The following is a 26,968-nucleotide window of genomic DNA, read 5'->3' as shown; positions in this document are numbered from 1 at the left end:
GGAACATAAGAAAATTGCTTCTTAATGATATCTTCTAGAAAGGCTGGAAAGTCTGGAAAGCATGTTCTTTGCGTGTTTTTTGGAAGTTCTCTCTGATATCAGCATCTAGCATCAAGGTCTTGCTCTGAAAAATATCATGCCTGAGAGTATATCTGGTAGGCTCACAAGGTCAAGAGAGACTGTTAATTTATCTTTCTCTGCTTTTCTATTATTATTAAAATCAGATTAATTATGACAGCCAGCAAAGTTCTGTTTTTTAAACTCTTACCTTTCATAAAGCCAGTGAAAAGTGACAATGAGGCAGCTTCATAATATACTCTCGGAAAGTCTAGGCTTTACCAGAAACCATATTTTAGCACATACTAGAGATTTATGCTCCTACGTGGCAGAGAGGTAAGGAACATGGGAAAAACTCTTCTGTACTTTTTCTCTTGTACATAGAGTATGTTGGAGGTTATTGGGTTGAGCTTCAATGCTCAATCCAAGTGAGAGAAGAAGAGATGAGTCTTTCTACAGAAAGATTTATTAATGAAAAAAAAAAAAAAAAGCCCCTTGGTCCTATTTTTGAGCCTGAGTATTTAAACTCTAGCATCCATGTTAGTCTGTAATGTGCCTAGTATTTTGGTAGACACTGGGTCTGCTCAGAAAACTCTGCAACATCACATACCTCAAAGTCTGATGCAACAGTTAGTGGAAAGCTATTCAAAGCTGTGGTTTTACACCCAATACTTGATAATTGGGTTTGGAGAGCCAAATGACCTAAAAATGTTTTCAGTATGCTAAAGGTTAAACCAAAATGTTTAGAAATCACAAAATTTCCAGAAGACAGCTTTAATACTATCACACTGGAGGCACAGATGATTTGTACACCCATGAGCAAAAAAAAGTAAATCATCATGTAGAGTTATTGAAGCTAAAACAGATTTCCTTCAGAAAGGTGAGCTCTGACCATGCCAAGCGTAATGAGAATATGGCATGATAAAAATGTAACAAATAGATTTAATTAGGTATATGGTTGTTTGGAAATTCTGATGCATGTTATAATTATGATGATTCAATGAGTGACTGCAGGTTTTCCATGTATTCAGAGGATGAAAAGGAAATCAAAATAAAGAATGATCAACTCCATTGCACTAGTTCCACCCTATTTCTTGGACAAAAGATATTGAGATATACAGTTGACCACCATGATTTCCCTTATTTATCCTCAATAATATCACTTTGTAAGGTACCTTTATTGTACAATAACCCACATTAGTTCTTCAAGAGATAGCACCGAGTCACTGTTCAAATCAGTTTTCCTTGGATTTGCAAACCTAAATAAAAACTATTGCTCAACAGTTCCTGTGATAAAAGTCAGAAATAATTGAAAGAACCTGAAACCACTGGGCTTTCATGACTTATCGTTGCAAATGTATAGTACGGGCTTTTTTACTCAGCAGGTTGCTATGGCAGAACTTCTGTATAACATAGAAATAAAAAAAATAAAATCTGCAAAACAGTGTCTCCTTACAATATTATTACAGTATATGAAATTAATTATCTAAATACTGAACAGTCTAAAGAACAGACTTTCAAACTGTATGTGTTGCATGAGTCCATATTTCATAGAATCATAGAATCACTAAGGTTGGAAAAGACCCACAGGATCATCCAGTCCAACCATTCGTTCGCCCTTCACCAATGGTTCTCGCTAAACCATGTCCCTCAACACAACATCCAAACGCTCTTTGAACACCACCAGGGTCAGTGACTCCACCACCTCTCTGGGCAGCCCATTCCAGTGCCTGACCACCCTTTCAGAGAAGTAGTATTTCCTAACGTCCAGCCTGAACCTTCCCTGGCGCAGCTTGAAGCCATTCTCTCTAGTCCTATCACTAGTCACATAAGAGAAAAGGCTGACCTCCAGCTCACTGAAACCTCCTTTCAGGTAGTTACAAAGAGCAATAAGGTCTCCCCTGAGCCTCCTCTTCTCTAGACTGAACAATTCCAGCTCCTCCAGCCGCTCTTCATAAGGCCTGTGCTCCAGACCCCTCACCAGCTTTGTTGCCCTCCTCTGGACATGCTCCAGGGCCTCGATGTCTTTCTTACAGCGAGGGGCCCAAAACTGGACACAGTACTCGAGGTGCGGCCTCACCAGTGCTGAGTACGGGGGGGCAATTGCTCAAGGTTACAAGAATGATAGGCTAGGCTAGGGAAGGAGAGGATAGGATAATTTATTTGGAAAGTAAATATCAAGTCTAAGTCAACATCAGGACTAACCAAAAATTAACGTATAATACTGAGGGTATTGTTCAAATGCTTCTTGAACACGGACAGGCATGGGACATTTCTCTAGGAAGCCTGCTCTAGTGTTCCACCACTCTTGTGGTAAAGATACTTTATCTTAATATCCAGTCTTATTCTCCCCAGTGCTGTTCTCTTGCATTAGCTACCAGAGAAAAGAGATTATCACCTCCTCCTTCACTTCTCCTTAGGAAACTGTAGAGAGAAATGAGGTTGCTTGTTAGCTTCCTTTGCTCCACCAAAGAAAGTATCCTCAGCCTCTCCTCAGAGGACATTCTCACTACTCGTTTTACCAGCTTTGTCCTCCTCTGGATGCTTTCAAGTATCTTAATATCCATTTTATATCGTGGAGCGCAGAGCTGCATGCAATATTCAAAGTGAGGCCACACCAGTACTAAATACAGTGGGATAATTGCCTCATCTGACTGGTAACTATGCTGTGTTTAATGTACATCAAAATGCAGTTTGTTTTTTTGGCTGCCAGGGCACACAGCTATCACCAACACCCCCAAATTGCTGCTCTGCAAACATCTCTCTGACAGTACCTGTGTCTGACATTACCCTACCCCACGTGTAGAATATAGAAACATTTTCTGGACTTCAAGTCATTGCTATAATAGAGCCACAGGTAGGTCAGTAAATGGTTGTTAATAGGAAAAGTATAGGCTTTAAAGAGAAGCCAGCTCTCAGACAGCACAAGTTCAGAAACAATTAACACTGAAGCAGGCTGCTAGACACTGAACAGGCAGAAGTGCTTTACTTATGTCAGATTGCCTCATGGAATATCATGTTTCCTTTCCATCACGGTTCTCATAGCTCAGGCATTGGACTGCTTTGTCTTGTGATCAGCCCTTTTGACCATGTTGTCTATTGTCTGTTCTCACTGTCAGTAACTGTTTCCTGAATATGATGTGAAGTTACTTCTGTTTTTATTTTTCTCTTTTACTTGCATTTTACATGCAAATTCTCTGGAAGGAACAAATATGGCGTAAGAATTCTTACATAGTTTTTTTAGGACAAAAAGGTGATGATTCCTAACCTTCATCTTACTCTGTCTTTGATAAGGAAATTGGCTTTGGGGTACACATCAAAAGATTCAAAATAACAGTATATTTTGCAACAGATCCACTTCCTGGTATTTTGATCCTCTTTCTTCCTGTTGTTGATTTGTAAGGCATTAAGATGGGATTTGAAGATGACATACATATGTTTGAATCCGCACACGCAATTTTTTTTATTCATTTTTAAAAAGACAGAAGATGAATACTGAAATGGAGTTGGATCTTGTGGGCTACAGGTAGGGAAAAAATAAGTTCTAGTAGCTTCAGTTGTGTTAAGAATACTGAAGCTAGCCATGTGAAATGTTAAGGGAAACCTGTAATTATATGCCTGTAAATTTAGAATAAGGTAGAGCAAATCTTCTGACTTCAGTTCAGCTGTGTTTGTGCACAGCATGCTCAGGAGAGTGGAGATGCAAAGGATGCACTGTGTCAGGTGAAAAGTACCTATGAGAAGTGAAAAAGGTGAAATAATTTTGGCTTTGAAGAGAGCTCACTTGCTATATATCTACCAGAAATCAGTGTGCTTTGCTCCATTTTACTTACATAATTCCATAAAAAAAAACTTTGTAGAAAGAAGTTGTGCTTAACATTTCACTAATTAAATTACGACAAGTAAAATGTTAGATAAGCAGGCAAATCTGTTTTAAAAGGCATAAAAAATATTTCCAAGATCTCAGTTTTACAGAGTGAAAGGTAAAACTATTTATTTCATTTTACTTGGTTTATTTTGTTTTATTTTATTTTATTTTACTTTAGTTTATTTCATTTCACTTCATTTCATTTCATTTGTTACACCAGTGAAAACTGTCAAATAAACTGCAGGTTAAATGCATCGTAATACAGAGAATAGAAAAAAGAAAACCTGTTGATTTTTATCAAATTAGGGGAACCAAAGCTGTGGTAAAGCTACTGGAACTGAGAAAATGGAAATAAATGCTTTGCTCCTATGGGAAGAATTTGAACTAAGTAAATGAAAGGGCAGGTGAATAAGAAATTTTTGGTGTGACCGATGCATAATAGCTCTCAATAAGTCAGGCAAAATTGAGTTTACAACTAAAAATACACATTCATAAACTGAACTTCAGAATAACCTTTATTACCGGAATATGTTAGTTTCTTCGAGAGATTAACTTACCCCAAGCACAGCAAAGCTTTGTGGTATGTGTAACTGAAAATACAAGTTTAGTTCCATAAATCCATGTTTAATGCTCAGCAAAAGAAGATCTTTGTCATTATCATCAGCAATTTCTCAGTTACATTTTATAGCATGTCTTCAAATGTTAATGAGAGGTTTGAATTCTCTTTGTCTTATTATTTATCATTTCATGATTTTAGCAGTCATAATTAAGTAACTAGGAAAAAGCTGAAAGCCCAAATGGAATCAAATTCTACTGGACAGTATAACAGATTATAAGAGCAACTTGCCTTTGACAAAGGAAAAATGCATCTTTAAAGTAATTGAGGTTAATTAAGTTTTGGTTTAGTGTATGTAATATTTGGAAAACTTTTCCGGCATTACTTGAAAAATTTTAGTGGCAAAAAAATGTTTCTGGGGCATACAGAAATGATGAGAAAGAAAAAAACTTCATTTATAGTCAGAAATGTAGTATATTTTAAAGGTGATACATGTATGTATACATATATATAAGCATATGTATGTATACACACATATTCATATGTAGGTATAATTATGTTGGCTGTTATCTAACCTAAGTTTTATGCTTCCAGAAATGAACATGAATAATATAATGAATTATTAGTCAGGATTTGTCTTTTAAGAGTTGATTCCATACCAGCTGGAAAAAAATGGAACCGAAAAAGAAATTTGCCCAAATTGAGTGTAATATGGGAACTAAAAACACTTACAGGTTATGCAAAAACAAGATTTGATTTGTCACAGAATTATCTTAATCTAAAATACGCTTTTACTGACAGTGCCAGATAAAAGAAAAATGGTTCTAATAAAAAAAAATCTCAAAACAAAGGAATGTTCACTTACCAAAAAACAGGGCAACTGTCATAAAACATCTTGATGTATGAGTGTGACATCTAAGTGGTGGCTACCATACACCATCTAGTAAATTTTACATTCTTTTGGTTGTGATTCATGTCCTCTTGGCTCATGCTGCAGAATTTGCATTGATTTACAGTCACTGTGATACAGTATTCCAATATGGCAAAAGATGGCATAAAGGTGAGACCACACAAAATACCAAGAAATTTTGTAGTACTGTAGTAGGTGTGATTGTATGCAGATCTAAAGAAAATTTAGATCAAACATCCACAAACATCTTTTGGTGCTCAGAATGACTTCAAGTAACAGTTAGTGAGGATCAATTGTCCCAGCCACAGAAATTTCTGTAACAAAAAGTTCAAAGATGTCATAGCCGGATTTGAGACAATGGGGAAAGTGGAGCAGAGGAGCTGATCTCAATGTTAATAACTGGGTAGATCAAAAAGAGCTGCCTCTGAGAAACCGCCATGAACTGGTTGAGAGTTTGTGGATAACAGTAATGGGCGAGTAAATGACATCCAGTTGTCTGGGTCTGCTACAGGCTGCCTGATCAAAAGAAGATTATTGATGAGGCCTTCATACTTCATCTACAAGAAGCATCACACTCACATGTTCTCATCCTGATAGGGTATTTCAACCACCTACATGTCTGAAGAGAAAGTAGCACAGCAGGCAATCCAGGAGACTCCTAGAATACACTGAGGATAATACCTGATCCAGGTATTAGACAGACCAACCAAAAGTGAAGCATTACTGGCCCTGGTGCTCACCAGTACGGAGGAGTTCATTAAAAAAGATTGGAAACAGTCTGGGATGTAGAGACTATGCCCTGGTTAGGGTAGTGATCTCTAGGGATATCAGACTGGCAAAAAGCAAAGTCAGGATGATGAAGTTCAGGAGAGTGAGTTTCTATTTATTTAAAAATTACTGGATGACATCTACTGGAAAACTATTCTTAGGGACAAAGGAATGGAACAGAGCCATCAGCACTTTAAAGATGTCTTTCTGGGAGCACTAGAGCTCTCCATCTTCCAGCATAAGAAATCAAGCAGAGGATGAAGGAAAGTGTCATGGCTCAACAAGGACCTGACGATCAAACTGGGGGATTGTCTAAATCCAATTTATCAGAGGGAGAGGAGGTTCTTTGATGTGTGTATACCTGGCATGAGATTAAGAAACAACAGTTCAAATGTTGGTCCGACCACTTTATAACAAATCCTAGTCATTGTGGGAGATGGGGAAGGAGAGAAGGGCAATAAAAAAGATAGGAAATAGAAGCAAGGAGTCCTTATATGGAGCAAGAAGGAGATAGTCACCACCATGATCCAGCATGGTTCGTAGTTCAGTCATTGATCTTCAGTAGTGGTGGGTCGTTGCGTGTTGTTATTCTGTTGACAACAGTGTCCATGGCGACAATGACAACGACGATGGCAGTACAAACTTATTTATAAGTCCAAAGTGGTTGAGTCAGCTCTCTTAGGGGTGACAGCTTGAATCCGAAATGGTTGAATCAGCTCTCCTTGGAGTGACAGCTACTGGCTCTGGGATCTCAGCAGAAACACCTTTGTTATCATCTTCTGGGCCCTGCCAGCAGATAAGAGGGACCAGGGATGCCCATCTGAATCCTGTTTCTCACAGGACACAATAGTATCGTTCCCCAGTTTTCCCACACCAAGCTGGGGCTATTAGGCCAGATCTTCCGCCAGTAACCATTCCTGAGCACTCTCTTCTGGAGGCAAGCAGCTCTGAAGGAAGGTGCTTTCAAATGTCAAAGTGATGCTGATTGTCGTACGGTAGCACCCATCATTTGCCACCTCCATAAATCAGTTAGAGTCTTATCACAAGAAATACCTCAGGAAGCAAGCTTTGAGACAGAAGACAAAGAATGGTTCTCACAGGGATCAGAAGGAAATTTACAGGCAATAGAAACAAGGATGTGTGGCATGGAGAGGATACAGGGATGCCATCTGGACATGCAGACATAGGATCAGGAAAGCCAAAGGACAGAGGGAACTGAACTGAACAAAAGTTGCTGAAAATAACAAGAAGGGATTCTACAGCTATGCTGATCAGAAGAGAGAGGCCAAGAAGAGTGAGAATGAGAAGTGAGAACTGGCTCTAACAGACAGTGAGAAGGCTGAGATACTCAAAAGGTTTTTACCTCAGTCTTCACTGTCAATCAGGCTTTCCACATCCCTGAATCTCTAGGTAGAGACTGGGGTAGCAAAATCCCTCCTGCTGCAAGAGAAGACCAAGACTGAGACCACCTGATGAGTCTGAATATGTACAAGTCCCTGACCCAGATGATATGCATCCCAGGGTCAGTCATGAAGGATCTGGCTGTTGTTATTGTCAGTAAACTCTCCATCATATTTGAAAAATTATGGCTGACAGGTGAAGTTTCCAGTGACTGGAGAAAGGAAAACATCACTCCCATTTTTAAGAAAGGGAGAAAGAAAACCTCTACAGTTCTTGATTCTGTGATTCTGTGAAATTAGAATACAAATAGAGTTCCCAAGTACTACATAACATACTATCCAATAAACAATAAAATAATGTACCAAGAAATGGCTGCTGTTCTGCAGTATTGATATTGGCTGGCTAGGTGACTTGAACAAATGACATCTATTCAAATTCCTTATCTTCACAGACAATAAAATAAAATAAAATAAAATAAAATAAAATAAAATAAAATAAAATAAAATAAATAGATAAATGAAAATATTGTTCACTGATGCTGTCTTGATGTTGATAGTTATATATAAAGAAATGATTGGAATGCCAAATTTGCCAAAAAACTTTATATCCCACATATAAACAAAGACAAAAGAAAAAAGAAAAAAAAATAAAAATAAAGAAAAAGGCAGTATCAGGAAGGTGCACTTAAATTCTTAGTTCCAGTGCATTAGAGAAAAAGACATGCACATACCTTTAGTGAATTCTTTCAGATTTCAAATGCACAAGCCCATATATGGCAGCTGGAGAATGTAGTTTTGTGACATTGACCCAGACAAGCTATGATTCAATTTGTGTGTACTGTAAAAATAAGAAATTACCAGATCAATTCAGAGAGGAAAAGAATCATAGAATCCTAGTATCACCAAGGTTGGAAAACAGCACCCCCATGTTTGTTTCCTCTACATAGTCTTCCAGTGAAGTCTGAGGTTGTTGTGGCAAAAGGGTAGGACCTGGCACTTAGTCTTACTGAACTTTACCCCACTGGCTTCATCCCAGTGATCCAGCCTCTCCAGATCCCTCTGTAGGGCCTTCTTACTCCCAGGCACATCGACACTTCCTGCTAACTTAGTGTCACCGGCAAACTTACTGAGGGTGTGCTCAATGCCTTCATTCAGGTCATCACTAAAGATATGGAACAGGATGGGCCCCAGTACCAACACCTGGGGAACACATCTTATTATTGGTCACCAGCTGATGTGACTCCATTCACCACCACTCTCTGGACTCGGCCATCCAGGCATTTCTTTATCCAGCAAAGAGTGAGTCTGTCCAAGCCATGGGCTGCCAGCTTCTCCAGGAGAATACTGTGAGTGACGCTATCAAAGGATTTGCTGAAGTCTATGTATACTACACCAGCAGCTTTTCCCTCATCCACTAGGAGGGTCACTCAGTCATTGAAGGAGATCAGGTTCTGACTCACAGACTGGCTGTACACCCAGTTTTGAATCCTATTCCCTATTCTTTAAGATGAATACAAAACAATTCATAAAAAATGAAAATTTTCAGTATAACTTTTCATGTAGAGTGGGAAACACAAAAATGAGTGAGTCTACTGTTTTGTATCATTGAGTTTTAGCAAGCTTCATACACGCTATTAAATCAGAAAGGACACAGATTTCTCATGGTAAAGAACGTTAGTGATTGGTTTTTCATGAACAAGTAATGTTCCTCCCACTTCTCAGCTACAGAAAGCCGACAGATATTAAATGGTTTATTTTTTTCTCTGTTGTATCAACATCAAAGCAGGTTCAGGCCTGGCTCATGTGGTAACAACAGGCACTGTAAAAACTATCCTTTCACATCCAGTTCTGCAATGGATAGTCTGGAAAGAATGCTCTCAGCATACCTTATATTCTCTACAATTTAGGAAGTCAGAAGAACTTAAGAATCAGCCATGACTTCTCAATGTGTCCACAGGAAGAATAGCTTCAGAAATATCTCAGAGATGAACATATAATGCATTGTTTGCAAAAGGCAGGGAGCCCTGGAGGATGAGTAAGTTACAGTACCTCTCCTATGCAATTCTTTGAACAGCCCAATGAACCTCAATAATGGTATCCAAGCAGGCAGATTTATGCAGTCTATTAGTCCAAGTAAACATCTTAGACCATGCTGTTGACCTAAACCCAAGTGACAGAGAAGTTTTAATTGCTCATCATAAGCAGAATTAAACAAGTCCCTAAAGAAAATAGTGAAAGCAAGATGCAGAATAATGTTAGAGCTGCTGCAATGTGTTGTTGGATATATTAAAGTTGGGCACTGCAATTAAATTTATGTTCCTATAAACAAGAATTTAGAGTGAGGCTTAATGTAGTTTGTATAAATGGAAATCTGTGTAGCTAAAAACAACAGCCATTTTTAAAAACAGGTTATTCACTAAGCTGCTGGATGAAAGTAACATGGTCTCACATCAGATAGTCTCCTTGTAACCAACTTATTCATCTTATATTCTCCAAACCAGACTTCGATGTAAAAGCAAAGTGATTTCTAATTAGCAGTACCAGTTTATTCCTCTACATTCAGATGTCAATATAATTTTTTTTCTTATTTTTCCTTCTTCTCTTAAACAGAAGGTAAAATCCTCCATGTCTCCAAAACTGAAGACTGCAAAATATTCATACTGGTGTGATGTTGAGAGAGAGAATGCCAAGCAAGTGAAAAGTATCTAGAGAAAAAATGTTTATTTTCTAATGGATTTTACTTTTATATAATAAATAAATGCATATATGTAAGACTAAGGATATTATTATCTGTGGAACATAATTGTAGGATTCAGATTCTAGCAGAATCTTAGAGTATTCTGCAGAACATGAGAGCAAACAATTTTCCAGGATATAACTATCATTTAGAAACCAGGGCTAGAAACAAACAATTTAACAATGAAAATATATGAAAGGAGGTGGTGCTGTTAGTTTGATTTCTAAATAGTTCTACTAATTATAGCATTGCAAATTTATCTATTTAAAACTAACAGGGTATGTGGCACAGCTGAGATAATCCTGTTATTCTGATTTTTGAAATAGCTTTGTAACTGATACAGTTTCAGGAGATCTGTAGAGGTTAATACATCTTCAGTGCTTACTAAATGTGTATCTAGTTCTTTACTGTTTTCATCTTATGACTGCCCCTCCATCCTTCTTCTCCCAAGTTCTCACCTAAATTTACCACTGTGCTGATATTTATGTTTTCCTTTTCAGTGAAAATATATTATTGACATTTGCCTAGTATGAAATACTGAGATCTATTAAACTCATATTAAGCAGAAATAAAACCTAAACCTTGCAACACAAACCATTCTATACTTCTATGATTCTACAGAATTAGAACTAAAAGCTGAAGAAAAACAACTTGAACCCAATGTCTGGAGTTAATATCAACTTAAATACACAGAGTTGTTTGGGGAATATTTTTTTCCCCACTGACCATTGTGTACTTGCTGAAAACCCAGCAAGTAAAACAATGAAAATAAGTAGACAATGAAAAATGAGTAAGTAAACACTGAAAATAAAAATATGAAATTATTCTCATTTGTATTGGAGGGAATTGCTTCAAAAACTGTGTAATGGTAGCAATTTTCTAGTAACTCTTGGCTAATTCACTTAAGGAGGAGACATTAGATAAGATTCTCTTGGGCATTAACTATATGATTTTTAAACTTTGTTTCTTCTCTTGTTTGTGCTGACTTAGTAATGGAACCAGTGAAAGCAGCATAGTCCATTTGTGGAATTTAATGCCTCTCAACTTTAAAACAGATCAAAAGAATTTGCTTTTGCGTCTCATCTAGAGTTGACCATTTTTTGGCTGTTCTAGCTGGGATTTAAGTGCTTTTATGAGAGTTGTTGTAGATTTACACAGTCCTTCTCTTAAAACACCTAACCTTTTTCATTATTTTCTTTCTGTAAGGAAAGGATTAATGAAAGATGATGATTATTCAGTGTAGCTACACATAAACATAATTGCTGTTCCAATTCCCTCTCTTTTTCTAATTAATCATTTTCTTAATCATCATTTGCTTTAACCTCTCTGGCTCGCTCTCTCTCTCTTTTTTTTTTTTTTTTTTGTTAGTTTGTTTATGCAGAACTCCTAATTTATAAACTATTCACTGTTTTCATTCTAAGCCATCAACGTAATGCAACATCTGTAAAAACAAAAGGAAAGAAATCCTGTATCCACACAATTACTGTGTTTGTCAACCTTTCTAACCAGCAAATATGAGTCCAAAACCCAAACTGGTTGTTCACCTAAACAGTAATATAGCAGAAAAATTTATTTACACTTTCTTTGAAAGTAAGAATGCTGTCATGAAAAGTGCAACTTTCCTTGAAAATCTTAAAGCACCTTTCTTGACAGTCATTTTGCCTTTGGTTTTCTCAGGTAGGCAAATGTCAGAGTGTTAAACTGGCTTTGTAAAAACCAGACCAAGAATGCACGATGATAATAAGTTAGAGTTGATTTGGGGCCATTTTAATGCCATTGGAGAGATCTGCATTTCTTGACATAAACATCATGAGCTAAAACTCATCTTAGAAGATGGAAATGTCATTGGCTTTCATTTCATTTAGATTTTTTTTTGAAATATATGTACAACATAAATAATCTATGAAAATGTTGAATGAAATGGACATAATAATTGATGTTCTATACTGTCTGCTAATATGCATTTGAAAACCAAATAATCAGCAAGAGTTTGAGTGCCAAATATAAGTAAACTTTAGTGATTGGGGTAAGAATAAAAAGAAGTATTCTCTTTACATTTCTAGAAGTAAGGAATTATTCAAGAGTATCTTTCAATATCTGATAAAGCCTTTTTTTTTTTCCCATTTCCACCTTCAAAGTTCAACAATAAAGGTTTGCAGGGTTGTGTTAATAACGGATCATAGCCATTTCTCAGAGAAAAAGAAAATCAAATGTTGCAAAAAAAAATCGAAATAAAACAAAATGAAAAAAAAAATCAAAATCAAAAACTTTTCCACCTAGAATAGCTGAGATTTTCTCTGGGATTAGAAAATATAGCATATAGTTTGGTCAGGGACAGAGAAGATAATATTGGAAAAGCAAGCTCTTAAATCTGCAAAGTTTCAGTGAAAATTTGCAAAAAACATCCCTTTTTATTCTTTTTCTTTCTATGTTCATTATCAGGAGTTAATGCATAAACAAGCACATTTTTTGTCTGTTCTATGAATATTTTCTTTCACTGTACCCTGCAAATTAAGAAAAAATTAACATTGTTCATTTTAATTCATGTATTGCACAGAATCAGGAACCTAAGCAAATGTATATTTAAAAATTAAATGCTATGAAAGAAAAAATTGGAATTGCTTTATAAAGTTATATCAGAAGTATGAATTCTTTCTGAGATTTCTTATGATTTATAAGCTTCTGAGTTAGACTTCTACCCTTTGTTTTTCTCCTGCCTGTTATGCCTACTGCACTATTTCTCTGACAAGAAATATTGCATTTGTTAGCCAATAATTCCATTCTAATTTGTCCCTCCAACATCCATATGCACTTAATTTTGAGATCATGATAGCAAACAAAAAAATTATAATAATAAATTTTGACAACAAAAAGGAAATTTCTTGTGATTAATCTTTCTGAAAGAAATAGTATTTTAGACACATGATTTGAGAATAATTTTCTGGCATATTTTTTATGATATCATTTAGTGGAGGGTTGTTAGGGTTAGGGTAGTATGGTTAGGCCATGGATATTGGACTCAATAATCTTTAAGGTCTTTTCCATCCTGAGTGGTTCTGTTCTATCCTATCCTATCCTATCCTATCCTATCCTATCCTATCCTATCCTATCCTATCCTATCCTATCCTATCCTATCCTATCCTATCCTATCCTATCCTATCCTACCCTATCCTATCCTATCCTACTCTACTCCATTCCATTCCATTCCATTCCATTCCATTCCATTCCATTCCATTCCATTCCATTCCATTCTTTCACCTAAATGAAACTGTTTTGTTATATTTTTATACATTTTAGGGCACTTGAAACAACTATAAGGTAGACAAAGCACAACAGCTGGATTTCTTAGGATGTTTAAATGGTATTAAATTTCTACACTAGGGAGACCAAGTTGCATCCCTATTAACTAGTCCATATACTTCAAATATTTATCCATAAAGAATTTCTCTGAAAATATGAATACAACTACTGGATGTAGCAATCTCTGCACTGGTAAATGTCTTTAAGCACACTAAACTTTCATGTAAAAAGTTATAGGTGCATAATTCTAATCAGAAGAAAAAGGACATGCAAAGGTCATTTATACTACCTTTTCAGCAAATGTATAATAATGCACATTTTTTAATAAGAATACATTTGGCAAATATAACAAAGCATGTAGCTATGTTACGTTGTTCAGCTCAAGAGATGTTCCATATTCTCATAATATCAAGACAATACTACTGATCATTATTTGTCCTAAGAACATCAGATAAGTAGCCATAAGAATACAAGAGTTTAACTGTTATGTCCTTGATACCTTGGTGCCTTGGTATCCTTCTCTGATACTTTCTGTAGACAGAGGCAACTTCATCAAATTTCACACCGTAGTTGTTGGTTGATCTGTTTAAAAGGTTGTTTTAAAATGCCTCTGAAAGTCATGCAGTTCAAGTACAGATATAATCTTTGCTTTAGGGGGAAGAGAACGTTAAAATGTTACTGTTTTCAATTTTGGCTTAATGCACAAGGCTGTTTTAGTAATTGTACTAGAGCAAATCAAATCAGGAAAAAAAGGGGTTGAAGAATGAAAAATATGATCAGACTTTCAGAAAGACAGCTGAGAATTGAATTTAGCTTTGCCCGCAGCTAACACTTATATTGGCTCTGACAGTAATCTTTTTCTTGTATTTTACCCTATAATTGTATCTTATCAAGTAATAATATTACTGGATGTCAGTGGAGAAGGAAAACAAGGAATTGTCTTCAGAAATGATAACTACTCAAAATAATTAACCGTGAATCCTTGCAACTGCCATGGTTTACTTCCTAAATGCACTCTGTTTCCTTGAAAAGTACTCATCTAAGAAAAGAAAGTCAGAGGTAAAAAGAAAAATGCAACTTATAGAAGATCATTTATCTCCACAGCTCAACATTAGGAGATACTATTTCACACAAGACAGGAAAATCTAATTCATAGCTTAAGTTAAATGTAAGAAAACTTTTCTTTCTTAGGTTCACACGATAGAAGTTGAACTATGAGTATATGTTCATGGACAATTGAATGCGTAGAAACCTGTCTGAACAGCAAACACTGCTCCTAAAGGTGTGTCTTTTATCTATGATCTAAGTAGCAATGTGTGGAACCTCCAATTTTCTTAGATACTGTTACAATAAATCAAAAGCCAATGTAACAAAGACCCACAAAGCTGGAAAAGAAAATGTAGCAGATAAGCCTGAAAAGACAACAGTAAATAGCATGACTAATAGAAAATAAAATAGGAATCAGACAAAGCAGCTTAGCACTTATATTATGTGGAACATTCTTTTTCCTTAAGGATGAAGTTGGTGCTTAGTGGCAGCAAAAAAAAAAAAAAAAAAAGAACAAAAAGAATTAAAAGAATGGCTTGAAGACAAAAGTCTAAGCCAAAATGTAACATTTCTCATACATTATATGGGTGAAGCGATAGAAGACATTATGATTTATTGCCAAAATTCAAGGTGTCTAATAAAATGATAACAAGAAAAATGTCTGCAAAGGTGTAAGTGGTTTGCTGGACTCTGTTGTTGAAGAATGGGATATATGTCTTCCTAGGGAAAATCAAACAGTCACTGCTTGTGCCTAATTACACATTTGGCCTCCTACATGAGCCTACTCATTTGGACTATGGACAGAATATAGGAGTTAAGTGTTAGATATGTTAAACAGACTTTTATGATGAAATTACAGTGAATAGCAAATTCTACTGTGTAGCCTTTACACTTTATACAGAGATATCAATTATCACAGTAAAAAACATATTAATACAAATTAGTGTAATGAGATCAAAATCTATACCAAACTGCTAGTAAAGACCAAGGCCAAGAGCTCATTGAGTACCTCAGTCTTTTCCATGTTTGCTGTTGCCAGTTCTCCCTTCTCATTTATCAGAGGAGGTATTCACTCCCTGGACTGTCACTTCTGACCAATGTACCTGTAGAATTCCTTCTTGGTATTTGTCATATCCTTCAGCAAGTTTAATTTCACCTGTGCCTTGGCTTTCCTGAGACCATCTCCACATATCCGGATGGCTAGATAAAGTCAAAATAGATTTTCCTCATTTGAATTCTTATGTTTTTCTTCCTGTGATGAGATTTTATGAAGGCTTTATCTGCTGCATGAGAGTCATTTAATAACTGCTATTTTTTCCCTTGTGAAATCACTTAGATAATCTTGACGTATTTAAAATCATGTATTTAAAAATGCATATTAAAATGCATGTCTTTGTAATAATATACAAGCACTGCTCATCTTAATCAGTGTTTGCTGGCAACATAGTTCTTTAAAAATGTTTGTAACTTGAGTAAAATTGTGTATTATCATCACCTCAGATACCTGTTAATTTGAAATATATATTGCATGAATGAGGTTTTTTTTTTTTTTAAATGTGGTCTAATAAAGTTAATATCAGGGATGCACAGATTATATAAATTAAGTAATAGTTCTCATATACTTTACCATAAGTAATAACAAAAATAGTGTAGTTGCAATAGTCTTGAATATTTGGCAGATTTCAACCAGCTATTTTTGGTATGTCTTTCAAATTTGAAGGTTTGGCTGTTCAATATTCGAACTTATAGAAATGATACAGCACTATCTATTAACTTCAGAATCTTGTAATAGTAGAAGCAGTTTGATTAGTACTCAAACACAAATACAACAAATGCTCAAATACATATACATAAACTCAAACACTCAAATACAGTACATAAAATACAACTTGATTAGTGAATGCCATTTGTAGTACAGATACATGTATCTCTGATATTAACTGGACCCTTGCTTCTCACGAGGACCTCTGAAACTAATTATTCAAGTCATTTAGATCCTTAACATGTATTATTCAAGCATGATATTACTTGAATTGTTTACTGCTCCAACTTGGCACAAATGAAATTATTTTCTTCCTCCATTTTTTGCTGCTACCTTTTTATTTATCTGTATTAGTCAAAGATCATTAAACTCATTCAAATTCTGTCATATTTCAGCTGACTTTCTGTCAGTTGGAATTTCTTCTTTGTAATCATCACTGTTGAATGACTAAATTCTATCAAATTTGTAGTTTCTAATTAAAGAGTAATAAGATTAAAAAATGATGCTTATCTTTCCTTCTTGTTAAGTGCTTATGTTGATGAGTGAACTAAGTTAGATTAGTTTATATTTTAGAAAGAACTGAAATGTAGAAATTTGCTGTGAGATTAAATTAAACTTCTAAAAGAATTTGCAGTAGGTATATTTAAGAGAGAGAGAAAAGAAGAACAAACAAACAAACAACAAAAATGCAGATACTTCAAATCTCCATTTTCTCACCTCTGTAACCCTTAACAACATCTAGGATTCAGCAGCATCTAGGATTCTACTGTAATTGAGGCAGTGGCTTAAAACTTGGGTTATCATTGCTCATATTACTGATAGAAGGAGGATGGAAGACCAGTGGATGATACTGTTGGACTGAAAAAGAGCATCAGAATTAGCAACAGGTTTCAGACTCAACATCTCTAATGAAAATAAATATAACATGCTAAATAATCTCTTACACTCTCTTGCATTTTTATATCTTTCATGGCAGCTCATACCAGCATATGTGGCATGCCAGTATGTTAAATACTAGAAGCCCTGTGATTGCTTTTGAAGGAAAGGGAAGGGAAGGGAACATGCCAAATAGTCTCTTGATTGTAGCTGCTTTTAGGCAATAAACAAAAGCATAAACAATTAGCAGATTTCCTATTTAATCCTACCTTGCCCATTTTTAATATTTGTATATTGTACACTGAGACTCATGTCTCCTCTTTAAGAACACTAAGATACTTATTATCAGTATTAGCATATACTTTTCATCAAAAGCAAATAAAGGATCACACACTTCCTCCTCTTTTGTTGCTTAGAATATTAGCTATTGGTCTACTTATTTTATTGAGGATAAAAGGTGCATATTTAGGCTAAAAATAAAATAAAATAAAATAAAATAAAATAAAATAATGCAGTGTGTTCAAAGATCAGAATGTGTTCCAGCAAATAAATGTTTAGTCAAAATTCAAATCCAAGATCTTTTTTCTTGAGTTTTGAAGTGAGAAGCTGTTATCCAGGGATAGCTTCTAACCTTTTAAAATAACTAAAACTAATTAAGTTCTATTTAAATAGGATTTAATGGTAATGGCGCTGTCAATAACTTATGATAACTGTCAGTGACTTTATCTGAAGAGGAGTAAAATAGCAAATTTCAGTTAGTGTAGATCCCCAGTTCCTCTCTGATAACTTAATCTGGGCAATTTTCAGTCTTAAAAATGTCAGTTCAGTGCTTGGAAATTTCTTTGGATTTGGCAATATAATATGTCAGACCCTAAGATCAGAGTAGTGGCAGTAAAATGTTATTACATTGTACAAAAGCCTCCTGAGAGAAGACTAGAATTAAACTTTTATAGAAAATAAGGAACATGATACTGAGCAGATAAATTACAGAAAGATGTATTCTTCTCTCTGAAATAAGATTGGAAAATGGGAAATTGGCATAAGAATGCTTTATTCTCATAGAACAATAACATTGCTGTTAGCAAAAACAAATGAAGTGTTTGGAATGTGGCAGCTTAGCTTGGTTCTAGTAATTCTATCCTTTCTTCTGAGAGACTCTCAAAGCTGCCGCTTCTTCCTTCATCAAACAAGGGCAGTGGTTAGACCTAAAGTCCCTCCTGTGGAACATAAGTACAATCAAAATTCCTCTGTAGATTTTCTAGAGTACAAATAAATTTCATTTTTCAACCTCATCACAGTCTACATATATGTTTAAAATCAAAAGTGATGTTCTGCCAACAAGATATTTTCTATCCAGTTGTTTTTGTCATGATGAAAATGCTGTGTGGGTGCAAAGGAGTACTTCAGAGCAGCTGTCTCCTTAAAGCCTCACCTTACATAGTTCAATCTATGCAGCCCTGCTGTCCAAGTTTGTTGGAGTTGGTTAGCATATCACATGCCAGACAAATGCTTATTTTAAGCAGGATAGCAAAATGAAGAATTTAGTCTCTAGCATTCTAATTAATTAATCAGAGCACATTAGTCTTATGCCAAAACAAAAACTTTTGTGGGATGATTCCTGTTGCTGCTTCTTTATTTAGGAATAAAATGACAGCTGAATACTCCTAAGTTTCTACCCCAGTGAAGACCAAAGTTTTTCCTAGTGACAGTTTCTCTTTTTCTAATAGTGTTGGTGTCCTACACAAGACGAGTAATTCCATCAAGTTGTTTTCATTTATTTTGTGAACAACAAAACTAGAAACATCAATGTCTCCTTGAAGAACAAATGGCCACCCTACTGTGTAAGACTCAGGAAATGTAGGTAGAACAAACATGGAAAAGAGAAGCTGTAAATAGACATATAGAGAAAGGAGCAAGGTTTATCTGCTCTGCAATAAGTCTGCAGCAAAAATAATACAATTTCAAGTATTTCTACCTGGATCCAGTTATTGGTCAGTGCAACTAAAAGCAGCAGAATCAAATGTTAGATAAAAAGGACAATATACCTGTAAATAAGCAACCAAGACCTCAACATTAAATGAAGAGAGAATGTCATTAGTGTATAAATTATTTTACTCTAAATTCATGGTCTTTTAAGACCATGACTTACATTATGTACTCAAGTTTATCATTATTTTTGGTAGTATTTGGTTTTTTATCCAACTTTATCACCATAGTTACCTTCATTTCTCCTCCATTTCTCACTTAATGAACTCTATTACTCAGTTCCGATTTCTCTAATTCACTGCTGCTTTTCTCTTGCCTGTCATGCAATCAGAAAATATATTAATGTGCACATGTTTCACAGTTGCTTGGAATACAGACTCTCAAAGGCACAGGCAGAGACACTGCCAGAATTATGATTTTTTTAAATATAGATATGTACATAAACAAATATATATATTACAAGAACCTTGCATTCTGTGACTAATCCATATTTCAGGAAGAGGTCTGTCAGTGTCTTATCTATATTTCAAGTCTGCAAATGTTACCACCACTAAGGGATCTCCTAGAGGGCTTTTGGCTTTCACCTCTTCCTGCATCAGTCCTCTGTCTTCTTCTTTACTCACCTGGTGATTTTATCAGGATTCCTTCAAAAACTGTTGGAATGCATGCTCAGTGTGGGTAGTTCTACTTAGTTCTACTTCAGAACTGGTTATTGACATCCTTCTCTTCAAACTGCAGTTAAAAGACTGATTTGCTGTTCATCAAAATCCACATCTCTTACAGCAGAGGGATGGCTTTTACTGACTTCATCAGAAGTTGCTGAGTTCTCTCCTCCATGAACTTTGTCATACCAACCCTGTCTCCAACGACTGAATGTGTCACTGTCTCACTCCAATTTATAGGAGGGAGAGGAGGTTCTTTGATGTATGTTTACCCAGCATAAGATTAAGAAATAACAGTTCAAATGTTGGTCCGACCAGTTAATTACAAATGTTAATAAGGGAGATGAAGAAAGGGGAGGACAGACACTATTACGGATTGGGGTAATGAGGAAGGGAAGGCGAATGATAGAAAAGATAGGAAATAGAAGCAAGGACTCTTTATAGGTACAAATTAGGGTGATGGGGAAGGGAAGAAGGGCAGTAGAAAAGATAGAAAATAGGATCAAGGAGTCTCTATAGGAAGCAAGAGGGAGATAGTCACCACCATGGGTCCAGCATGGTTCATGGTTCAGTTGTTGATCTTCAATAGTGGTGGGCCGTTGGGCGTTGTTCCATTGATGAGGACGGTGACCACGGTGATGACAACAATGACGATTGTGATGGCAGCACAAACTTATTTATAAGTCCAAAGTGGTTGAGTCAGCCTTTTGGAGTGACAGCTTCTGGCTTTTGGATCTCAGACGGAATTCCTTTTGTTCCTATCTCCCTGGCCTTGCCAGCAGATAAGAGGGAGTATGGAGACGTCAACTAGTATCTTGTCTTCACAAGATATGATGGTATCATCCCCCAGTGTTCCATAGCAAACAGGAGTAATTTGATCACAGGACATATCTTCCACCAGTAAACAGTCTAGTAAACAGTCCTGAGCACTCCCTTAACTCTTGGGCTGAAGGCAAACAGCTCCAAAGAAATGCTTTCAAATGTAAATTGTCCAGACAGTGATGTTGATTGCCACACGGCAGCACACACCTCTCATCTCCTAGAGTCTTATCACAAGAAATACCTCAGGCAGCAAGCTTTGAGCCAGAAAACAAAGGATTCATACAGTCACCAACAGATAACAAGATTAAAAAGTCTTAAAAAGACTTTAGAACCCATCCTGCTTTCTCCAGTTTTGTTCTAGGTTTCTCTCTCTTGTGTATGACAGTGCACAACAACTGAGTTGACAAAAAATACTGACATTAAAATTTCTCGGAATCAATTCTGTCCAGCTGGAAAAGGGACCCACTGCTGGTCAAATCTGAGCCAATAAGAGCTGCATCTCTATGAAAGGGAAAAGCTGCTGCACAACAGCAGCTGGGAGAGTGGGGTGAGCCATGTGAGAGGAGCAGCCCACATGGAGCAAGCCTGTGTTCCATGGGCACTGTGCGGAGCACATCTCCACACAAGGCCACAGAGGAACCCCCTGGTGGGGCAGCAGATGTAGTCTGGAGGAGGATCTGAACTTCTGAGTTCAACATTCTTTCAAACAAGTGTTGCACTTATCCACTAAATAGTTAGGACATTACTTATTCTTTCAGCTGACTTATTCACTGTAGTTCACTGACTACAACACTGAACCCTTCATGTGTTTGCCTAGAATATTAAAACTGTGTTCTAAATCCAAGTTAAATAATTTAAATATTTTTTAAAAAGTTAAATAATAATTTAAAGATTACTCTAAATATATGCTTAAATCCTTAAAAAGCTGCAATGCCAACAGCCCAGTGATTTCAGATCCAGTTCTGCAGGGTATGGCTCCTAAACACAGAGAAAAAAATGAGTCATTTTTCTTTCTATAAAGGTTCGAAATAATTCTTTATACTTTCTTGCTTTTTTTTTTTTCTCATGCCAGAGAATTCGAACTGCCTTTTTTTCACAGTTATATCCAAGTTTCCCCACCTCCTATGCTAACGCAATCTACTTGAGAATTGGTCATCATGTACTGCAATTTCCTCTGAACAGGTCCAAACTTTTCAGAAAATCTAGATTACAACACCCAGAAAAGAGTAAATTGCTGACAAAAACCAGACAACAAATAGCTATGAGAAAGTATAAAGAGCTTATTGGAGGCAAAGTATTTCAAGAAATTGAGTCTCTATCTGTAACGCTAGATGTTACACCCAAGTGTTTTCTTTAGAAAGCTAATGTTTTAGAATCACACTTTTTATATTTTTCTTTGACTAAAATTCAAATGTTTGGTAATGTAACAAAAAGAAAAAGAAGAAGAAGAAGAAGAAGAAGAAGGTGGAGGAGGAGGAGAAGGAAGGGAAGAGAAGGGAAGGGAAGGGAAGGGAAGGGAAGGGAAGGGAAGGGAAGGGAAGGGAAGGGAAGGGAAGGGAAGGGAAGGGAAGGGAAGGGAAGGGAAGGGAAGGGAAGGGAAGGGAAGGGAAGGGAAGGGAAGGGAAGGGAAGGGAAGGGAAGGGAAGGGAAGGGGAAGGGGAAGGGGAAGGGGAAGGGGAAGGGGAAGGGGAAGGGGAAGGGGAAGGGGAAGGGGAAGGGGAAGGGGAAGGGGAAGGGAGAACGGGAAGGGGAGGGGGAGGGGAAGGGAAAGGGAAAGGGAAAGGGAAAGGGAAAGGGAAAGGGAAAGGGAAAGGGAAAGGGAAAGGGAAAGGGAAAGGGAAAGGGAAAGGGAAAGGGAAAGGGAAAGGGAAAGGGAGGTGAAGAAAGAGAAAGAAAGAGAAAGAGAAAGAGAAAGAGAAAGAGAAAGAGAAAGAGAAAGAGAAAGAGAAAGAGAAAGAGAAAGAGAAAGAGAAAAGAGAAAGAGAAAGAGAAAGAGAAAGAGAAAGAGAAAGAGAAAGAGAAAGAGAAAGAGAAAGAGAAAGAGAAAGAGAAAGAGAAAGAGAAAGAGAGAACATTACAGCAGAAGAGGAAAAGACTACCATCTAATACTTCTCAAGCATTTCTTCCTCTACAGACTACCTTTAAGCTGAAACTGACAGTTTAGAGTCAAGGCTTTAGTACTACTCCCAGCAGATTTTTGACATTAACTTAGAAAAAATTTACATAAATGTATGATTTTCTTTTTCATTATTCCAGGTGGGCACTAGTTCAATTCTATTAACATCAGTAGAACTATAATAGGAAAAAAATGGAGTAAGGAAGTGCTGAGTCTGGTCTCCCAAAACATATTATACAAGAATTGCACAACAGTGACTCAAATTTTTCTCTTCTAAAACAATGACTTAAGTGAATTTTTTATTATATGTTCATGGGTGATTTGAAATTCCGTTGCTGCAAGGTAGTCCCTCTTCGCTATCAAATGCATTTGACCTTCTATTTCATACACTGGTGAAAGTACTAAATCATCTTGCACTTAGATACCAAAAAAAAAAAAAAAAAAAAAAAAACAGTCTGATGCAGTTCCTAGTCTTCACTGAGATCAGAGCTCATCATTTATATGTTTTGCAATGCAGTATTAGTTACTTTCATACACACTTAAGTAGATAACAATAATTGCAAAAAGACTTATTTTTGCATCAACAAAAACATATTTTCAGGACAATAAAAATAAAAAATTAAATTAAAAACAAACAGTGCTTGGAAGTAGAGCTAAAAACATTTTATTACAAATTTATTCTCCCAAAAGCCTAACAATCAAGAACTACAACTACAGCTCAGTTTATCAGCAGTTACAGTGTCTGGGACCAAAGATAAGAATGGCAGAAACTTTTTTTTTTTTTTTTTTTTACATACAGTGAGCATTGTTCTACTGTTTGGAAATGTTCTGCAATATAGGGTATTGTATCGTCTTGTATCTCAACACGGTTTACACTTCTTTCTGCTGAATCATTCATTAAGAAAAATGTAATGGCTCAGTGTAAGAGGGAGGTTGAGCAAATATGTCAGTACTAACAAGTTTGCAGATGACATCGATGTTTGGAAGGCAGTAGGCAAAGAGAGAAATCCAGATTGTACTTTGGTAGCAGCTCTTCTATCAGACTGTGCTTGTGTGTTGCACAGGTAGTAATGGAGCATTTCCACTGTCACAGGTTGGAGCCACTACTGTTTTTCTGGGTAGCAGATGAAGCCTGACACCTGAACTTGCTCCTGGACGTGGTTTGTGTTCTCATTCAGCCACTTGCAGGAGCCGATGAAGTGATACCGCGTGGCACAGGGATGGCACAAGTTGTAGATGAGCATCCAACGCTCATTCAACATTTCCACCTCCTCTTCCAGCAGACAGTGGAGAAACTCAGAGAAGATCATGTCGTCACTAGCTCTTTCCCCCATCCTTCTGATACTACTAACTGTCTCCATTCCATACTTTCCACTGCCTGCAGACCACACTGACTGTGTTGTTGCTGATACCCTGCAGCACCTCATGGTCCAGATCTCCAGATGCCTAAACCTGCCAGGAGATCTCCCCATCTGCCAGGTGCAGTGGGAGTGGCTTCACCTCGGCCAGAATGCCCTTGTCAGTCATCAAGAACAGCCCACTGGAGGCCAGAATGACACAGAAAATCAAAATGGAGGGCAGCCACCTCACAGCTGGGACCAGCTGCAGGCCAAGGTAGTTGCCTGCCGCACTTCCACAGAGAAGGCAGCTCATGAGGACGTGGCCTCAGAGGAGCTGGGTCACTCCAAATGCTTGGGAGGGGAACTAGCAGATGGCTCTGGGCCACCAGCAGCAAGGAAGTAAGACACAGAGAGCAAAATAACACTATCTGATAGAGCAAATTCTCAGCTATAAAACACTATTTTTCAACATAGTATCATTTCACCAGTATTAGCTCTGCGTTTTGATGGTGGGTATCACTAAATAAACACTGCAACAAAAGCAGCTATACTGGATCATCCGTGACATTATGTAGATAAAAACTAACACTATTCTTTATCCTTAATTTGTAAATAAATTCTTAGGTAGAAGCTACTCATAAGTCTGAGGTTCACTTTTATTCAAAGACAAAATTATAAGGTAATTTAAAAGATCAGTTAAAGATCGGAAAGGCATATCCTATGAAGATTAAAACTAGAGTTGAGAGGATTGGTCAATATGCTTGCACTCAGCTGTAGCATCAATTTTTTTTTAACTTACTGGAGAGAATCAAACAGTTACAGTGCACAATCTGAAGTAGTCAATATTATCTTTTTTTTATTCTCACAGAGATCTCATCCATGCTTTCTTAACAATGTGATGTGTATTTAAGTGTTCGACCACTGGAGAATAACAAAAATTATATTTCAAATGCTCCTTGGTTTTCCACACAAAATATTTTTTCAGTGCTAAGCTTTTAACCAAATCTCAATGCAAGTTTTCCCTCTCACAAATCCCTAGAGATTGAAAATACACCTTCACAGAATAAAACCAAAGTTTCCTGGTTAAGAAGCCTTGGCAGCATGCTGTTTGCTAATCAGTGTGTTGCATAACATTGTGAAACTTCACTGTCAAAGGCTGCTAAACCCACAGTCTAGAGTTCTGTTCAGACACTGATTATGTAGTTGTTAAAAGGTAAAACATTCATTTCATCCAGGAAAAAAAAAAAAAAAAAAAAGTAAAATAATCTTTCACCTTATTTTTGTGTTATCAATAAGAACGTATCACTGGTAAAAACAGATCAAGTATGAAATCAGATTTGATAGACCTAATTCCTCAAGCATAACTCTATGAATCTATTAATCAAGTAACGTGCTAAGCAGTAAAGTTACAGTGATTCAGTCCTCTAAGAAAGAAGTAGCTCCAACAGCTATTGCTTCTATGGATGCTGTTTAATGGCATTCCTCTAAATCTCTCTTCAGTGTCTAAAAACAGCAGTTACTCAGTTAAGAGATACAGCACCTAGCTACTAAAATTATACAAATATATGAAAGACATCCCACTAAATATCCTTATTCTTTATATACTGTATGTCATATGTAAAATAAATTACTTTTAGATGAAACTTTTGAATTAAAAGTGAGGGTAGAAGGGATGAGTTTTTATTTAACAGAACCATCTGTGGATTTCCAATAGCACAGGATACACTTTCGGGTAGGTCATCAGTTGTAATGTAAAGAATTCTAGTGAACATAAGCAAATTCCTTCTTGTCTACAGGAACCACTCCATTTTTTTAATCCTTTTGCTTTTGAATTATTAATTGAGACTTAATTATCATTTATATCATAAGCTTGCCTGAATCACACTGAATTAATAGAAATCGTCTTGGCCCACATATATGTAGGCTGCTCCAAAAATAACGCCTCCTACATAATTCCATGGAAACTACAACAAATACAAAAAGTATAACACTGTGTGATAGAGCAAATCTCAGCTACAAAACACTTTTTTTTTTCAACACAGTCACCACCATTAGTTTTACATTTTCACCTGTGATGAACGAGAGCCTTCATGATGCGCTCATAAAAATCTGCACCAGCAGAGGTAACCCACTGTCACCACTGCTGAAATACACCATCCACCACCTCACTGTGCTCACATTCACTGATTGGTCTCCATACACATTTACCAAGTGTCTATGAATGTCAATTGCTGCTTTTTTTTTCCACATGGAGGAATTAATTTCCATGCTTTTGCTGTACATGCACTTCCATGTCAGACACCATTTTGTCAGACTGCCCCTCTGCTGCCATCTGCCAAAGAGCAACAAAATTTAATGAAATATTGTCAGGAAGTTTTAGCCTCTACTTTCATACTACCAATATCTGCCTCTGATGTGATCCCAACCTATGATGTCAACATAATATTACAGGAAGCATTATGTTTGAAGCACCCTCACAAAATACACAATATCATTACTATATAAGTAACAAAACAATTTAAAATATTTTTTTTCTTAAAACATAAAAGAAAAAGAGAGGAACAAAACCATAAAACTAATGTGATATTTCACCTTGTTTCTCACCAGTCAGTGAGACTGATGCATCAATCTGTTTTGATGGCAATGACTGCATGCAGCCTGCAGAGCATGAGTTGGACAGGCCTGATATATACAGTTCATACCCACTCTCTTGCTTTCAATAAAGTCTTGCTACTGAATCAGATTTACAATACAGCTGATT

General features: G+C 36.5%; 1 long non-coding RNA gene across 2 annotated transcripts; it reads right to left on the bottom strand.

The window, feature by feature from the left end:
• Positions 1-13,599: 13,599 nt before the first annotated feature.
• LOC121108528 lies at positions 13,600-20,581 on the bottom strand. Of its 2 annotated transcripts, XR_006932507.1 has the most exons (6): positions 20,471-20,581; positions 19,891-20,184; positions 19,502-19,583; positions 17,123-17,263; positions 15,653-15,843; positions 13,600-14,178 (listed from the first exon to the last, which is right to left on the bottom strand). It is a non-coding gene; the product is annotated as an uncharacterized LOC121108528 (long non-coding RNA). The 2 variants fall into 2 exon arrangements; XR_005843067.2 differs by lacking the exons at positions 13,600-14,178; positions 15,653-15,843; positions 17,123-17,263 and adding an exon at positions 18,316-18,498 and having other exon boundaries at positions 20,474-20,581.
• Positions 20,582-26,968: the final 6,387 nt, after the last annotated feature.

This window comes from Gallus gallus, chromosome Z (assembly GCF_016699485.2).
Source record: "Gallus gallus isolate bGalGal1 chromosome Z, bGalGal1.mat.broiler.GRCg7b, whole genome shotgun sequence".
Lineage (NCBI taxonomy): Eukaryota > Metazoa > Chordata > Aves > Galliformes > Phasianidae > Gallus > Gallus gallus.
The sequence above is the reverse complement of the archived record's forward strand: the minus strand, read 5'-3'. Positions and strand labels throughout refer to the sequence as shown.